Source organism: Phocoena sinus, chromosome 19, assembly GCF_008692025.1.
Source record: "Phocoena sinus isolate mPhoSin1 chromosome 19, mPhoSin1.pri, whole genome shotgun sequence".
Taxonomy (NCBI): domain Eukaryota; kingdom Metazoa; phylum Chordata; class Mammalia; order Artiodactyla; family Phocoenidae; genus Phocoena; species Phocoena sinus.
Window position 1 is genome coordinate 20,583,672 of NC_045781.1, and position 15,357 is coordinate 20,599,028.

Sequence of the window (15,357 nt, forward strand, 5' to 3'; positions counted from 1 at the left end):
GCGGGGGTGGGGTGGGGTGGGGGAGCGCCCGGCACGACTCAAGGCCCCGGAGGTTTCCGGGCGGGGGTGGGGTTCCTGCACCTTGTTCGCTGACCCCTGCGTCCCCACTTGTTCTTCGCGGGTCGCGGCCCTCGCTTTACCAGGTGCAGGGGGGTATCCCGAAGAGGCAGGAGGCAAAGGTCGGGTCCACAGCCGCGTTCCGGAGCCCATCCCCTGGCTTCGCATCCCCCCGCAGCCCGCACCTCTCACAGCTTTCACCCGGAGCCTTCTCCCTCCTCAGCCGTCTGCGGGGGTGCAGTCTGGTCCCCAAAGGGAAGCGTGTGGCGGGCTTGTGGTTTGGAGGGGCACCTTGCTGTAGGGGCGATTCCCACACCTTGGCTTGGCTCTCTCTTGCTTCCCTTCCTCAAGGGAGACCCCAGTCCGTGGATTTCAGTATCTCTGTCGCTATCCCTGGTCTCTAACCTCTTAGCTCTGACCTAAGGTTGGGGTGAGAGGAGCTCCTGCAGATTCACGAGGCTGCTATCCCTGCTCACTAACCTTCCTGGAGGCTCTGCCAGAGGGCTCCCCAAGAACTAAGGAGAAGGAAAACGACTGGGCAAATACTTACCAGCAGCTGACCTGGTCCAGGATGCTCACGGGGGCGGGGGCGGGGACAAGAAGCCGCAGGCCCTTTCTAAGCTATGTCTTTACCAGCGGGGTGCCCTGGGCAGGGCCATTTACCCCTCCTAGGCCTGGGTTTCAGCATCTCATCTGGGCCAAGGAGTCATTCCTACCCACTCAGACCACTGTTGCTGCTCATCTATTGAGCCCCTGTTAGCCAAGGTCTCTGGCTAGGAAGGGAGGAATGTCTAGGGCCTTCCTTTTCTTCCTACAGTTTCTCTCCAGGTGCCCCAAGGAACAGTTGCCAGCTGCCTTCTGCCCTTTCAACTCCCCCCCCCCACCCCAATAGGGGACTTTCCCTTGATAATTCCACCTTCCTTTAGAAACTACCCTTGGATCGCTTAATGTAAAACCCTGCAGGGCTCCATTGCTGTCCTCAAGTTCTAAAGGGAGGGGGCAGACTTGCATTGTACTACACAGACTCAGAACACCAGTGGGATTTTAGGAAAGAAGGTTCATTTGGTGGCTGATTCCAAGCAGGGTTATGATGGCAAGAGCTGCCTACTGTGCAGTGGCCTGCCTGGAGATGCAGCGATCTCCTGTCCTGATACCAGCTCCAAGTCAAGCTGGGTGGCCAGTGATCAGGGATGCACATGGGGAGAATTCCTGCAGCTAGAGGGAGTTATACCTCACTTACTTTAAGGTTTGTGAATCTTGTAAACCTGTAGCACCTTGTGGGGTAAGGTGTTTCTTTCCCACTGCATGAGTTGGTGTTATTATTGATAAGAATAATAGCTATACTGTTTTACATACTCTTCATGTACCAGGCACTTTCCACGCATTAGTTGTCAACATGACAACTGAGCAATCCTTCTCAAACAGAATTCAGATTATTCTTCCTCTGCTCAAAACCCTGCAGTGGCTCCCTTTCCATTCAGGACAAACATCAGTGACCTTGCAGTGGTTGATAAGGTCAAACCATCTGCCTTCCACTTCCACCTCCTCTGTCCTCATCTCATGTTTTCTGTCTTTTTCCTGATCACACTCCTCTAGCCACACTGGCCTCCTTCCTATAATACCACTCACATGGTGTATTCCCACCCCCAGGGCCTTTGTACCAGGTGTTTCGTCTGACTGGGATGAGCCTTCCTCTGATACCTGGTTCACTAACTCTGTCACGTTCTTTTGATTTTTGTTAAGAAGTCACCTCTCAATAAGGCCTGCTGGGACCACCATTTTAATATTGCAATTTGTACTCTTCCACCCCCCACCTCCAGCACTCCCAATCCCTCTTTGCTCTTCTTTTTCTCCTTAGCGCTAACTTCCTTCCAACATACGATCCAATATCCTTATTTATGGTGTTTCTTGTTTGTGGGCTGTAGATTCTACTCAGGTGGGGCTCTTTGATCGCTTTGTTCCCTGATGTATTTCCAGCACCTAGAATAGGGTCTGGCATACAGTAGGCACTCAATAAATAGTTGTGGAGTGAATGAATGAGCTCATTTAAACCCTATAACAGTGGGTAGACACTGTGATTTTACCCATCTTAGAGATGTGGTGGCTGAGCTCAGAGAGCTTGAGGAATTAGCCCAAAGTCACACAGCTAAGTAAGGCTTCAACCCAAGTCTTACTCTGGGGTCCTAATTCTTAACCCAAACACCCCTACCCCAGGTGACACTGTGGTCCTTGTACCTGGAGTTGGTATAGAAGGTAAGGCCCTTCTGCCTTGACTGATGGCAGCCTGGTGAGGTCTGAGCTAGTCGTGCGTCTTCTTCCCTGCTTTTCAGTGGTGCACAGCAGCTCTGTATCAAAAGGGTCTGTTTGCTCTTCTGTCCTGTCTCGTAGACTGTGAGGCCATGGCTGCATCTTTCCTCTCTGTGTCTTTAACTCCCAGCTGGGGCTGACCCACGCATAGGGCTCCGTGAATGTAGGAACCAGGAGCAGTGTTAGGAAGTGTCGAGAAGCAGTGCTTTGCTCCTGCTTTCCTGGGGCTTTCCTGATGGGCAGGGCAGGGACTTCTGTCTCTTTCACCCATAGCCCTTTGGCCATTTGGAGGATTGGTGAGCTGAAACCAGGCAGCAGCCCCCACCAGTCCTTGCCGATGCCTGGCTGGCCCCCGCTCCTGCAAGGAAGCCAGTTCCTTCTCACTGAGTCAGGGTGGGATGTGGTCTCAGTTGGAAGCTCTAAGGAAGGCATCTGTGATGGAGTATGTGTGTTGCTTCTCCTAAGGAAAACTACTCTCTGGGGACACAGCGACTTAACCCTACCACTGCCAGTGTCCCTTGCGTTTCCACAAAGATGCCCTGTTTAGAGGGAATATTGGCCATGTGAAATGAAGCTGGTTTCCCACAGATGGATTTGTGAGAGAGCATTTCAGAACCGTTGCATCCCCAGTCCTGAGTGCTCATCAGTAGGTAGTGACAACCATCCTTTGGGCTACAAGGTTTTTCCCTCCCTCTCTCCATCCACAGGCTCTGAAATGCCTTCAGAATAGCTGTGTATAGGGACTTGGAGGTGAGCCCTCCTGTAATGTGATCAATAATCACTCAACCCACCTGACCCACGGTCTGGCAGTGCCTGGGGGCTTGCATGTGCCCATCCTCAGCTCTCTAACTCACGCCCACCGTCAGCACACGCTGTTCTGATCGGGCTGTGAGTTGAGGTATGCAGTGCTTGTCAATACTATTTTGTGGATGAATTCACCGGACTCCCAAAGATGCTTCAGAAGTGCTAGTTAGAAAGACTGCCCAGCCTCTCATGAAAGCACCCTTAAATTACAGCCCTGAGTAAATGGTTTTCCTGGAACTCACTTTCAAAATTTATTTTAATGTTCAGGCCCTCTTGGAGTTTTGGTTTCGATAGTCTTCTCTCGGCTGACCTTTCCTGTCCTCCCCATACCACGTACAGCAACATTGATTTTGCGTAATGTATTTTGATTTTAAGATTCAGTCCATCCATAAACTTTTCCATCAATAATCCCGGCCACACTCTGTGTACCCTACAGCTTAAAGGAAAAGATCAGATTTATGGGGACTTTTATTTTTGGCCAGTTTAGTCATTCACTTGCCATTAGTGTCAGGGGAGAAAGGCCTGAAGTCTAGCCCCAGGAGACTCCCCTCCAAGGGCACGCCTCAGGTCAGCTGCTGCAGCTGAGGGGTGGTGGGGGTGGCAGTGGCGTGGCCCTCTCTGTGCCCTGGTGGTCTCTGTCCTGGATGATGAGAGGGAGCTGATGATGGAGTGCCTCCGAGGCGGGGAGGGCAAGTGGGGAAGCTCACAGTTTGGGTTCCTGTTGCCCTCTTTTGCCCTGAATTCCAGGAGAAAGACAGTGGGGTGTCAGCCCCTGAATGGCACAGAGGCAAGAGAGGGCCCTCTGCTCTCACAGGCCTCATGGCCGCCAGGGAGGTGAGCCCGCCTCTGCCTGTGTGCACACTGCAAAGTGGGCCTGGCTTGCAGTCAGCCTGTTCTGGGTTGGCAGCAGTTGGGGACCCATAGCTATCAGGCCCCAGGGTCTGGCCCATGAATGCTGTGTCAGTGTCACCACGCTGGGTTCCCTGAGCCTGGGGCTATTTGTTTGCTTGTCAGAGACAGGATTGCTGGGACTTGGAGACTGTCTGGAGAGATGGAATAAGGGAGAGAAACTCCAGGCAGAGCCTGTTTCACCTCAAACATTTATTTAGCCAACGAGTCCTGAGAACCTCATCATTCATTTATCCAATGCATATCTGTGGGCACCAATTTAACTGTGCGCCTGGTGCTGGGGAGCCCACAGCATCCTGCCTGCAAAAGATCCGCATTTCAGCCCAGAAGGGGGCAGAGACACACCCGCAAAGAGGAAACAAAAACTAAGCCTTATCCTCTCAGCCGGTGATGTGTAACGTGCAAGCCCACAGCCCGCACACGCACGTGCTCACACACACAGACACACACAGTGGGAGTCCTGGTGGTCAGGGAAGATGTGAAGTGTCAGCCGGGCAAAGACCTGGGAGAGGAAGGGTGCTGTAGGCAGAAGGCGTGGCAAATGCCGAGGCCAAGGGTAGGGTAGAGGGGGTTGGAGGGTATGAGGCAGCAGAGCGTAGTGAATGAAGGGCTCAGGTGGGGCTAGGAGGCGGGGCAGGCAGGTGAGGGCACGCGGGGCCTTGTGGCCACAGTAAGGATTTCTGGGCCTAGAAGAGTGGGGCTCAGAGCCCAGTGGGAATACAAATCCAGTCCAGAGTGACCCCAGCCCTGGCAGGGGACCTTCAGGGAGGTGGCGGGTGGATCCCACCTGGGAAGACTTCCTGAACTCCTCAGCCCTGAGCGCAGAGCAGGATTTTGACTGAGTGTGCGGGCAGGGTTTGGGTGCATCAGCATCCCAGAGTAGCTGCCTGTGCAAAGGATGGGAGGTGGCAGGTCTGGGGACAAAGAGAAGAGTCTGGTGACAGCATCATCGGGTAGAGTTGAGGGACAGGACGGGCTAAGGCTTTGGGCTTGGAGGTGACAAGGAGGAAATCTGACCCTGATGGCAGCATGAGGTAGGGGTGCGAGCAGGGAAACTGGAGGTCTCAAAGATGGACAAGGTCTGGAAGCTGGGAGCAGGTGCAAGGCAGTTGCCACAGACCGCTCCTTGTTTGGACGCAGCTCCAAGGAGGGGCCTTTGATGAGTCCTCACCTGTCACTGTTCTCTTCTCTCCACTCCCTTTGCACTTGAGAGTTGGCTCTGACAAAAGAGCAGCACACCTGGCCCAAAAAAGGTGTGAGGGTTTCAGGTGAACCACCACGTGGTGCCCGAGTCCCCAGCAAAGTGCCTCACCCTGTCCTTCCTGGGTCCTTGACCTGCTGAGGTCTTTGGACCTCTAGGCTTGGTTGGGAAAGCCCTCAAGCCTCAGGTTCTCCAACTGCAATATGGGTTCTAATTTCTGCCCTATCTGCTCTCCCTCCCCCACCTTCCATGGAGATGCCCATGGTGCTAGGCCAGGGTTGGCAGGAATAGTAGTATGTGGGCAGGCTCCAGGGCCTCTAGATACCATCTCTGATGAGCTTCATCCTCATGGCCTGGGCTATCCATTGCTCAATGGAAAATTAAGACAAATGCAAAACAAAACAAAGCAGAGCAAGGTGGTGTCCAGGGCTATGGAGTCAGATGGGCTTTGGTTCAGATCCTGGTCTTGCCTTGGCCCTCTTGGAACCTCAGTTTTCCCATCTGTAAAAAGGGTATACCAGCCGTGCTGACTGCAGAGGGTGAATAGAAGGATTGATTTTAAGATAAAGTGTTTACAGCAGATCACTCAGCACCTGGGATGTAGTACTAACAGCAACAGTTCACATTTTAAAGTGCACGCCTATCTGACTTTGGTGTTGTGACAATGTTGGATGGGGGATTTCAGGGTCTTGACTGGCTCTCCTTGAGCCTGGGCACTTGGGAGGGATGGTGTTATTGGGGGAGGTGATAAGTAGAGCTGAGTGTCCTCTAATGGATTTTATTATAGCCTTTGCGTGTGTTATGTACATAATTATTTGCTAGAGTAAATCTTACAGACCCATGGAGAGTTGTGTGTTTTTTAATATTCGCAATACACTTGGGGTTTTATTTCCCACTGGATCTATTAGTTTAATTTAGTACAGGCCAGACTGTATACTTAACCAAAAGTTGCTTTGACATTATGGAGAATTAAGAGGCTGGGGCAGATGGATCTGAGTGGATCGATCTGCTTGAGATAAAACTCTCATTTCCCCATGAGTGTTCTTCACCTTAATGGTGAGGATGGTGATTAGAAAACATGGAGCTGGCTAATAATGCCCAGGGGCCGGCCAGGTCTCTGGCTCCAATGCTTCATCTAGACCCATGAGAATCTCCCCCTTGGCGAGATGTTGTTTGATGGTTCCACTGGAGATGCTGTTGGGGGCCAGAGGTGACCCCTCTGGTGACCTCCCAGTACCTTTGACCAGTCAGCCTTCTGAAGACTCGGCGTCGTGTAGTCAGGGAACCAAGGCAGGCACAGAGCCCAGAGGCCTGGGACACAGTGCTATGGAGGCAGTGGTGGGATGGTCAAAGCTGGGAATCTTGGCTGTTTCTCTGCCATGCTGAGCTGAGCCTCAGCTCCCCCTGTCAGAGGTCACCAGGATCCCTACCTCCTGGGGCCGCTGTGGGAAGTGATGAGCTGGAGTCTGGGAAGCAGCTTTGTGAATTGTCATGGTGGGGGATTTATGCTGACGATTATGGTCCTGTATCCTCTGCATTTCTGGGTCTCAGGAGCCACTCAGGAAATGCCAGTTGGGCTTACAGATGGCTTCATTTCCAGGTCCCTAAGGTATTGGCATCTTTCCTTCCACATCCTTCTGAGCCACCACCTAGAAGTTTCAGCCCAGAGCATCCCTATGGGGGCCTTGGGGCCAATGAGAGGCACTGTGGCCCACAGGAGGCTCCCAGGTGCTTGGCGGCTCCCTCTCCCTCCCTGCAGGGTGGGCTGAAGTGGTGCTGGACTTGGTGTCGTGACTGGCTCTGAAGGGTGAGGGGAAGCAGCAGGGCTCTGCATCCACTGAGACCATCCTGGGCTGAGGCAGCCCCTGCAGGTCTGGGGGAAGGCTCACTTCTGGCCCCACCTAGAAGCCCCAAGGCTGAGCTCAGGGTGCCGACTCGAGTCCCATTTCACAGCCCCCTGTGGTCCTGCCAAAGCAGTTCAGGCTTGCTCACCTGCCTGTCCACCCCACTCTTCTGGCTGATTCCAGCCAGCCAGACCCTCTTCCTCCAGTAAGCCTTCTTCATGGTCTCTTCCTTCCCCTTGTCTGCCCTTGCGTTTTGTCCTACACCCGGAGCGGCCATCATGCCTGGGTTAAGCTCTCTTCTCAGGAAGGCCTAGACCTGCTCTCATCTCACAGGCTGACTCCTGTGAGGTGGTGGTGCCTGCTGGGGCTCTGGTTGAGGAGAGCAGGGGTGCACAGCCGGTTCTGCAGGGAAGCATGCTGTCATGGATTGGTGACGTCTGCCAACAGCATGGGGGCGCTGAGAGGGAGCAGGGGATATGCCATCTCTGGAGTGAATTCCTGGGCTCCCAGATCTCTGGACAGAGCTTCCTCTCCTTGCTTCCCCTCAAGGCCAGCACACGAAGGTCTGTGCTTGGGATTGGCAGAGCCTGAGAGTGAACCGGAGGGCTCACTGTAGCGGCAGGGACCGGTGCCAGGGTCCTGGTGGCACCATATTTCAGCCTGCCTCCCTGCTCCTGCCCAAGTGGAGTTATCTGCAGAAGAAGAACACTTGTCTGTACCTGCCTGGACACTTTGCCTGGCATGTGGCAGGAAGCTCGGGCAGTTGCATGGCTCGCGGAGAATTTCAGAGCCAGGCTGTTTTCGAAGGACCTTTCCCGGTTTCATACTAGATGGTGGCCCCTCCCCACTTTGGGGCTACAGTAGGTACAGTAGGGAATGGGCACAAGTTCTGAGTTCAACATCATCTTTGGTTTCAGAGCCTCAGAGCGTCTGGTCTGGGAGACTCTGGAGGTCAGCTCACGTCCCCTGCCTGGGTGCACCTGGGGAATCGCACAGACAGGGTGCAGAAGGGACAGATCTGTCACGCAGTGGCTCCCACCCTGGCCATCTAAGCCCTTTGCCCCCTCGGTGCTAATGCCTGGGCCTGGGAGAGACTCCACAGCACAGCGGTGATCTTCATGCCTGACTTGCCCCTTTAGAATTCCTCCTGCCGTTAGACTGGCAGCTGCCAGTGTGCTGCTCGGTTTGTGAAATGTCAGTGGTTTAATATCAATTCTGGAGGTTTTATTGTCTCCCCACCCCTGTTTTCCAATGGGATTTTGATCCAATCAAGGCCAATCCAGAGTGATGGTAGGTAGATTTGTGTTCCCGTCCGAAGTTGACAAAAGGACACCCTGCCTGGGGAGCCAGGGGCTGCCAAGGCTTTGAACATGTGTGATTACTTTTCTGTCCCCCTGGGCTCTGGAGTCAGGCCACACTTTCCCCAGGAGAGTAGTTTCGGATGGGTGCGGCTACTTCTCCCTGTGGGGACTCATGGCTGGGCCAAGGCGCCTGGGGGTTTAAACTCAGGCAGTGGCCAGCCACAAAATGCCCTGGTTTTGTTTACAAAATGTCTTTGATGCTTCAGACCTAAATTAATTTTTCACAGTAATGTTTCAAAATGTCATTTTTCTCTTTCCAAAAAATCCAAAACAAAACTGTTGAATGAGATTCTCGGTTTGGGAAGAGGTCTGAGTTGGGGAGACCCCAGGCCCCGACCCTCACTAGCCTGTGCCCTTCTCCTCCTCTCTCTGGCTTGGCCCTGCCCTCTCTAGTCCTACTCATTCCAGGGTGGAGTATGGGTGCAAGAATTTTTGTCAGGTTTTGATCTTGTGCCGTGGCATTTAGAGAGGTGGTATTTAGAGACTCAGCTCAGCCTGGCAAGCGTTTAGTGAGCACCTGCTATGTGCATGGCCCAGTGGGGGAAAATCAAGCCTAGACACAGAGGAGCAGGCGCAGGGGCTCTGAGTACGTGTGGAGCTCCCTGGTGCGGGGACGGGGAGGTCTGGCCCCACGGGAGCGCAGCAGCATCCACTGTGGGCCTTCTCTGAGGTAGGAAGGCTTCCAGAGCCCACCCGGCTCAGGGTGGTGGAGGGAGACCAGGGTGGCCAGGTTGAGGGGCTGGTATAGCTGTGAAAGGTCTGGGGCTCTGGTTGAGGAGCTGGCAGTGCTCCGTGGTAAGAAAGAATGGCAGCGTGCACCTGGAGTAACCCGGGGTGGGGTGACGAAGGAACATGGCTCTCCCCACACCTGCCTGCAGTCCTGGGCCTGGCCTTCAGACTGGGGCGGCAGCCCACCCCACATCTGCCTTCAGCATGGCCAGGCCCTATCGCTTGTGCACGTCCTCTTACATCCTGCAGCCTCTCTCTCCACAAGTCTCCGATGGGCCCGACCTCCTACCCCAACCCTTCCTCCACGGACTGGAATCCCAGGCTGCGCCCTCAGGACAGGGGTGGTAGGCACGTGCTGGGTGTGTTTATGTGCAGGGAGGGTGTGTGTGTGTCTGTGTGTGTGGATGGGGCACTTGTGCACAGACAGACTGCCCTCTGTGCGCACGGGCAGTGTTTGCCTGGATGAGTGACAGCTGGTGTGAGCAGACAGCATGGGTGTGTGTAAATGGTGTGCCTATGCCCAGACAGTGTGTGCACAGTGTGTGTGCAAGTGGAGCATGTGTGTGGTACACACATAGGCAGGGAGGCAAGTTGTGGCCAGGGGGCTGGCGAACAGGAAGCAGGAGACTCTGCTCTCCTTGTCCTGACTCCCCTCCCCCTCCCTCACTTCCTCCTCTTTCTCTCCCTCCCTTGACTCTAGCTCACTCCTTTCTTCCTTCCTCTTCTCCTTTTAATGGTTCTCCTCTCTCCAAGGACTGCAAATCTGAGCCAGCTTCCCTTCCTCCTCCTTCCTCTGGGCCATTCAATCTTGTGCCTGGCGGCTCTGGTTGGGGGAGTGGATGGGGACTCTGGACAGGCTTGGGGTGGCCAGAAGAGGGCCCACCTGCCTGCAGAGCATGGATACTCCCTCATCCCTCATGCTGAGTCCCAGGCCTCTCTTGGAGGCCCGAAGCTCAGCATGTGGATTCTCCAGCCTGCGGGGCCAGGCAGACGAGGAAGGGGTGAGGCAGCTGGTCCCAGAGGTGCTGGGGAGTACCCAGGACAGGGCAGCCCTCGCTGTCACACCCCACCTTGGTGGGGGGCACTGCTCAGTGCAGACCCTGAGAGGCCTGATGTTCTAGTGTTTTAGATGAAGCTAGAAATCCAGGTTTTTATGAAAAATCTAATTTTTAAAAGTTGATTTCACAACAAAAATAAACCCTACGGGGTCTTCAGGCTAAATTTGACCCCGGGGTCCAGTATGCCTCATTAGCAGTCCCAGCCGAGGCCCCAGAGGCAAGACACTTTTGATGTGGCCCTCACCCTCCCACTGAAACTGTGGAGACACTGACGCAGGACTGGCACTGACACCCTTGTGCCAGCTGTGGGGACACTTGTGAGACCGGAGGTATCTATGAGGTACGGCACTCGTGGATTTTTCAGACTCACCTGAATTTTCTCTCCATTTCAAGTTCAGGTGAGAATGTTATTCTTGAATCGGGCTTTTTTCTTTTTTCAGTTGCTTAGGTCTCTTACCTGTGCTGGCGCCAGAGTGTTTGAGCCCAAAGACTGTCTGGGGAGGTGCTGGCTGCAGGGAAGCAGTGGCCTTGGAGGGGTGGGAAGTGCAGCTGGTGCCAGTCAGGCTCTGTTCCCTTTTTTCACCCTCCCAGCAACCCTGTGTCTAGAATTCCTGTCCCTTTTACAGATGAGGAAGCTGGGTTCACACACAGAAAGAAGGAACTTGGCCTATAGGTCCTGAGCTGCCCGCTTTGTCCCCCCGCTCCTGGGATGGGAGGGCAGATGGTATGTCTTGTTCCTAGGCCTTCCTGCAGAGGCCCACAGAGGCCACCATCCACCTCTCTCTTCCCTTCCTTGGGGCAGCTCTGTGTCTGTGTCCTTGCTGCCCAGTCCTTCTCAGCATGGCCTCACCCCCTTCCTTCATTGCAATGGCTCCCAAAAAGATACCTCAGTGCCTCAAAATTCTCCAATGTAAGGGACACTGTTTAGTCCTAATCTGGACCTTCTAGCACATTCAGCATGGTTGGGCATGCTCTTCTCCCTGAAGCACTTGCTTCCTTGGCTTCTGCGACACTGTCTCTTGGCTTCCCTCCCACTGCTCTGGCCACACCCCCTCAGTCTCCCTGTTGGCTGCTCATCTTTGCCAAGCTGCTGAGTTGGAGTCCGCACAACTTGGTCCCAGGCCCTCTTCTCTGGCTCAGATGGAGGGGGTCCTTTGTCTTTGTGGGCTTCCATGTAGACGTCGCAAAGGATCCTCATGATGTCCACCTGAGGCTCATGACTTCCCTCCACAAGCCTGGTCTGCTGTGAACGTGGTGGTCATCTCTGTCTCAGTAACTGGCCTGGCCATCCCTGGACCATGCTGAGGTCTCCCGCACCTAGCATTTGCCTCTATTGTGAAAGAAGCTCTGTGAAGTTGCTGGGTCTTTGTGCTGAAGGGTGGGCCTCTGACTCTTTCCTGCAAGGCTCCGTCAGTCCTGAGATGTGTTGTCACTTAGGACTGAGAGGCACCCACCAGCCTGGTCTGTCAGGAAGTCCAGTGTGTTTCCTTCTTTTCCTCATAATCATTCTTACCATTTATTGAGTACCAACAGAGAGTAGATCTGCAATAAATTCTTCCTGAACAAATAAATGAATGAAGGCATGAATGCATTAACACCCTATGGGAGAGTTACTATTATCATTCCCATTATGCAGATGAAAAGTCTGAGTTCTGGAGCGATTTAGTAACATAGCCAAGTGCACAGCTCTGATACTGGGTAGAGCTGAGGGAAGCCTGTTCTGCCAGCAGAGGCCAGCAATTGGAGCTGTCCAGGGTCCCTGGCTCAGCTCCTCCTGTCCTTGGTCTCCTCCTCCTTTCTCCGCTGGGGGATTTCCCCTCTTAGTATCTCCAGCTGGGGGCTGTGTAGACGCAGCTACTGGGTTAGTCAGTACAGACGTTGGTGAGCAACTCGGTAATTATTTCCAAAAATATTGACTTGTAATGGGAAGAAAGCTCTTCTCCATGCCACCCATCAGCAGAAAATTGCCTTTGGTATTAACATTTCATCAACCGCATAATGTGAATTGATGTAAATGCATAATTAGAAATAATAGCCTGGGAAAATTTACTCTTATTTATAAAATTGGGCTTGTTAAATTAAAATGGGAGCTAACAACTTCCATCTCACTCTTAAAACATGTCCGATGCTTTGCCTGCCTTGCTTTGCAGGAGCCCCACATCAGTGGGTGCCTGTGTGCCTCACTAGCTCTGCAGGGAGACCCTGGAGAGGGGATACCCTCTGAGGAGGCACGGACACCACCTGTCCAAAAGGTGGCTCTCTAGTAACGTGAACGGGCCTCTCCAAGACATCTTAATCAGCACACAAAAAATGACAGTCCCTGAGGAAAGAAGGCTGGGTAATTTCCTCAGCCCTCATTCTTCTTGTAGAAAGGGCGCCAGGGCGGCTGCCCCACCTGAGTCCCAGAGACATCGTGGGGGCTGGGGAAGATGCTGTATGTTCAGGTGCAATGAAATAGGTGAACATGTTCTGCAAATTCTAGGAGTATGCAGAGGACAGTGACAAAAATTTCGTCATCATTAATAATATTTATTCATTTAACAAGCACTCTTTTTTTTAACATCTTTCTTGGAGTATAATTGCTTTACAATGGTGTGTTAGTTTCTGTTTTATAACAAACTGAATCAGCTATACATATACATATGTCTCCATATCTCTTCCCTCTTGCATCTCCCTCCCTCCCACCGTCCCTATCCTAGCCCTCTAGGTGGTCACAAAGCACTGAGCTGATCTCCCTGTGCTATGCGGCTACTTCCCATTAGCTATCTATTTTACATTTGGTAGTGTATATATGTCCATGCCACTCTCTCACTGTCCCAGCTTACCCTTCCCCCTCCCCGTGTCCTCATGTCCATTCTCTAGTAGGTCTGCATCTTTATTCTCGTCTTGCCCCTAGGTTCTTCATGACCATTTTTTTAAAAATTTAGATTCCATATATATGTGTTAGCATATGGGATTTGTTTCTCTCTTTCTGACATACTTCACTCTGTATGACAGTCTCTGGGTCCTTCCACCTCACTACAAATCACTCAGTTTTGTTCCTTTTTATGGCTGAGTAATACTTCATTGTATATATGTGCCACATCTTCTTTATCTATTCATCTGTTGATGGACACTTAGCTTGCTTCCATGTCCTGATTATTGTAAAGAGAGCTGCAAAGAACATTTTTGTACATGACTCTTTTTGAATTATGGTTTCTTCATGGTATATGCCCAGTAGTGGGATTGCTGGGTTGTATGGTAGTACTATTTTTAGTTTTTTAAGGAATCTCCATTCTGTTCTCCATAGTGGCTGTATCAATTTACATTCCCACCAAGAGTGCAAGAGGGTTCCCTTTTCTCCACACCTTCTCCAGCATTTATTGTTTGTAGATTTTTTTTTTTTTTTTTTTTTTTTTTTTATGCGTTACGCGGGCCTCTCACTGTTGTGACCTCTCCCGTTGCGGAGGACAGGCTCCGGACGTGCAGGCTCAGCGGCCATGGCTCACGGGCCCAGCCGCTCCGCGGCATGTGGGATCCTCCCAGACCGGGGCACGAACCCGTGTCCCCTGCATCGGCAGGCGGACTCCCAACCACTGCGCCACCAGGGAAGCCCTGTAGATTTTTTATGATGGCCATTCTGACCGGTGTGAGATGATATCTCATTGTAGTTTTGATTTGCATTTCTCTACTGATTAATGATGTTGAGCATTCCTTCATGTATCTGTTGGCATTCTGTATTTCTTCTTTGGAGAAATGTCTATTTAGGTCTTCTGCCCATTTTTGGATTGGATTGTTTGTTTTTTTTGTTATTGAGCTGCATGAGCTGCTTGTAAATTTTGGAGATTAATCCTTTGTCAGCTGCTTCATTTGCAAATATTTTCTCCCATTCTGAGGGTTGTCTTTTGGTCTTGTTTATGATTTCCTTTGCTGTGCAAAAGCTTTTAAGTTTCATTAGGTCCCATTTGTTTATTTTTTGTTTTTATTTCCATTTCTCTAGGAGGTGGGTCAAAAAGGATCTTGCTGTGATTTATGTCATAGAGTGTTCTGCCTATGTTTTCCTCTAAGAGTTGTATAGTGTCTGGCCTTACATTTAGGCCTTTAATCCATTTTGAGTTTATTTTTGTGTGTGGTGTTAGGGAGTGTTCTAATTTCATTCTTTTACATGTAGCTCTCCAGTTTTCCCAGCACGACTTATTGAAGAGGCTGTCTTTTCCCCATTGTATATTCTTGCCTCCTTTATCAAAGATAAGGTGACTATATGTGTGTGGGTTTATCTCTGGGCTTTCTATCCTGTTCCATTGATCTGTATTTCTGTTTTTTTGCCAGTACAATACTGTCTTGATTACTGTAGATTTGTAGTATAGTCTGAAGTCAGGGAGCCTGATTCCTCCAGCTCCATTTTTCTTTCTCAAGATTGCTTTGGCTATTCGGGGTCTTTTGTGTTTCCATACAAATTGTGAAATCTTTTGTTCTAGTTCTTTGAAAAATACCAGTGGTAGTTTGATAGTGATTGCATTGAATCTGTATATTGCTTTGGGTGGTAGAGTCATTTTCACAATGTTGATTCTTCCAAACCAGAAACATGGTATATCTCTCCATCTATTTGTATCATTTTTAATTTCTTTCATCAGTGTCTTATAATTTTCTGCATACAGGTCTTTTGTCTCCTTAGGTAGGATTATTCCTAGATATTTTATTCTTTTTGTTGCATTGGTAAATGAGAGTATTTTCTTAATTTCCCTTTCAGATTTTTCATCATTAGTGTATAGGAATGCAAGAGACTTCTGTGCATTAATTTTGTATCCTGCTACTTTACCAAATTCATTGATTAGCTCTAGTAGTTTTCTGGTAGCATCTTTAGGATTCTCCATGTATAGTATCATGTTATCTGCAAACAGTGACAGCTTTACTTCTTCTTTTCCAATTTGGATTCTCTTTATTTCTTTTTCTTCTCTGATTGCTGTGGCTAAAACTTCCAAAACTGTATTGAGTAATAGTGGTGAGAATGGGCAACCTTGTCTTGTTCCTGGTCTTAGTGGAAATGGTCTCAGTTTTTCACATTGAGGACGATGTTGGCTGTGGGTTTGTCATATATGGCCTTTATT